Below are 3,201 nucleotides of genomic sequence, written 5' to 3'. Positions count from 1 at the left end.
GAGGGAGAAAAACCATGGAAGACTCTTACTGTAGGAAACAAACTAAGGATCGCTGGAGGGGAGGTGGGTGTGGGGATAGGGTAATTGGGTGATGGGCATTAAGGAGGGCACGTGAAGTGATGAGCACTGGGTGTTATATGCAACTGACGAATTATAGAACACTACATCTGAAACTAATGATGTACTATATGTTGGCTAATTAAATTTAAATGTAAAAAGTCAAATGTTGGACTGAGCCACCCAGGCACGCCAGAAATTGATTTTTCAAACATGATAAGAGCCTTAAATCTAGAATACCCGAAGAGATCTTATAGTTCAACAATAAAAAAGACAACACAATTAAAAACGAGAAAAGGATTCGAATGGCCATTTCTCCAAAAAATATATACAGATGGCCAATAAGCATATGAGAAGATGCTGAAAATCATTAGTCATTAGAGAAATAAAAACCAAAACTGGAAAGCTGCACACCCACTAGGATGGCAATAATAAAAAAGACCTAATAAATGCTGATGAGGATAAGGAGAAATTGAAATATTCATTGCTGGTGGGATTGTAAGATGGTGTAGCTACTTTGAGAAGCAGTTTGGCAACCACTCAAAAAAGTAAACATGGAGTTACCTTATTACCAAATCCATTTTACCTGGGAGAAATGAAAACATACATCCATATGAAAACTTAGGCTCCTCACAGCATTTTCCATAATAGTTGGAAGGTGGAATTGAATATAATTGGCAATAAAAAGAAATGAAGTACTGATACACGCTACAACATGCATGAACTTGGAAAACACACTGAATGAAAGAAGCCAGTCACAAAACACCTCTTATTGTATGGTTCCATTTATATGACGTGCGATGAGGTGACTCCACAGAGACAGAAAATGACTTGCTTAGGGCTCAGAATACAGATGGGACAGCTAATGGGTATAAGTTTGTTTTGGGAGGAACTCAAGTGTTCCAAAGTTCTATTGTAGCGAAAGCGAGCAATCCTGTGAATACACTAAAAATATTGAATTGGACATTTTAAAGGAGTGACTCTTATAGAATCTTAAGATAATTGCTTACACACAAAATAATGTATTAGTATAAAATGTGTGTAAATATAATGCATGAATGAAAACAATAGCAAAAAAAAAACTAAGAAGAAATACATTGCATGGTTTTTGTATTGTTAACCAACAAAGGAGAAAAATTGAATCTTACAAAGTACTCAGGTAACAGTGAGTAATGTATATAATCATTGAATCACTACATTGTACATCTGAAACTAATGTAACACATTAATTTTACTGGAATTAAAAATACTCAGACAATACAAAAATTGTCAGAAAAAATAGAAAAATGGAAACAAACAGCAAATGCTTCAAAGAGATAACAAGCTGTACTGCTCGATTTCAAGACTTATTATAAAGCTCAGTAATCAAGAGAGTATGGTAATATAGAAGAATGCATCAATGGAACAGAACAGAGAGTTCAGCAAGAGACCTATGCAAACACGTACAGTTGATTTTTGACAAAGCTGAAAAACAATTCTGTGGGGAGATGACAGTTTAAAAAATAAGTGGTGTGGGAAAATTGGATATAAATATGCAAAAAAACCCCTCCTTTGATTGATGTGTAATCACGTGTGTCATGTGTAAAAAGTAGCTCAAAAGAAATCAGGCATAAATATAAAACTTAATGTTGTAACAGTTCTAGAGGAAATCGTAGGAGAAAATCTTTGTAATCTTGTATAAGGTAAAGATTTCTGAGATACCACAATCAAAGCCATAATCAATAAGAATCATCAAAATTTAAAAACATTTCTATTTGAAAGATATTATGAAGAGAATGAAAAGCTATAGGCAAAGAAATATTGGCAATGTATGTATTTGTTTTGTTTTTCCACCGGAAAAGGATTTTTATTGAGATACCATCAGCTGCACAATCTGCTCCTGACATTAAGCAATTTGGTCTTAAGTGGTCCCCCAAATGCTTTCTTCTCCTCCAAGTCTGGAATCGGCCATTGCTAAACTTGGAAGTGGTGTTGACGAACTTGAGGTCAGTCTTCTCCAGGGCCTACTATTTGGTCTGTACCAGGAAGGACTTGGAGAAAGTAAGCTATTGCTTCTTGGTTCCCACCACACAGCTTTCAGCATGACAAAGGGATTGTTCACTTCACCATAGTGGACAAAGCCACCCAAGGGGTTATGCTCTTGTCAAACAGATCATAGTCAATGGGAACATTGTTTTTGATTGTTTTTCCATCCTCGACGAGAGAGCCCTGGCCAGTCTCGTCGATCTTGTTGATCTTAGCGCGATGACGGTAGCCTTTCTGCCCAGCCTGAGCCACAGAGAAAGCCATGGGGCCGAATGCCATGCCCCGATACAGGCAATCGTATAGAGCCCTTGGTGGGTCTTGTGGGGTAGCTTCTTGGTGTGCCAGGGCTGGTGACCCCTTTGTAGCCTTTGCCCTTGATGACACCGATGACAACGATCATCTCATTCTGTCCGGACACTTGGTTCACAGGCACCCGCTGCTCCAGCCTCTTGTGGGCCTAGCCCAGGCTCTCAGCCACTATGCCTACGTTCACCTGGATCTCCACGAGGTGGGCCTTCTTTTTTGAGGTGAACAAGGACAATTTAATTTTTAGAGAGAAACAAAATGGGATAAACATGGTTGCAAAGACATATGATGACTCTGGTTCATATTCTGGATTAGGGTAACAAACTAGAGGGCCGTTTCTGCCTGATGCTTTAGAGTCAATTGTTTGAGACAATGTATCAATGATGTTACAGAGATATGTAATAATGACATATTTTTCAAGTTGATACTGAAGTAGGTGCTAACACTCCCACCTGAGGATTATTTAATTCTCTAGGGATATATATTTGTCCATCAACTATTTATTAGCATATGCAGTCTGTGAAAAGAGATGAAAATGATTTTTGTCCTATAGAAAAAATAACTCCAAAATAATTGTTTATTAACCACTTTTGTATTTAATTTATCCAACTTACATCAGCCTACTTTTCCCAAGTTATATAAATCAACAACAAATGATTGAGGGGAGCCAGCCCCCTCAAACACACATGCGCACACTATTTTCTGACTTTCTGTGACATTGGCTAGCTCACAATGACCTTACTAATAGTTCCTCTCCCAGGTGAGCCCCCAGTAGCCAGTTTTTGCTTCACGGCACTAACTCTTTGAAATAAG

General features: G+C 38.0%; 1 pseudogene; it reads right to left on the bottom strand.

The window, feature by feature from the left end:
* Positions 1–1,917: 1,917 nt before the first annotated feature.
* On the bottom strand, positions 1,918–2,659 carry LOC113266053 (60S ribosomal protein L3-like; annotated as a pseudogene).
* Positions 2,660–3,201: the final 542 nt, after the last annotated feature.

This window comes from Ursus arctos, unplaced genomic scaffold (assembly GCF_023065955.2).
Source record: "Ursus arctos isolate Adak ecotype North America unplaced genomic scaffold, UrsArc2.0 scaffold_37, whole genome shotgun sequence".
Lineage (NCBI taxonomy): Eukaryota > Metazoa > Chordata > Mammalia > Carnivora > Ursidae > Ursus > Ursus arctos.
This window is presented reverse-complemented; position numbering and strand designations above follow the sequence as displayed.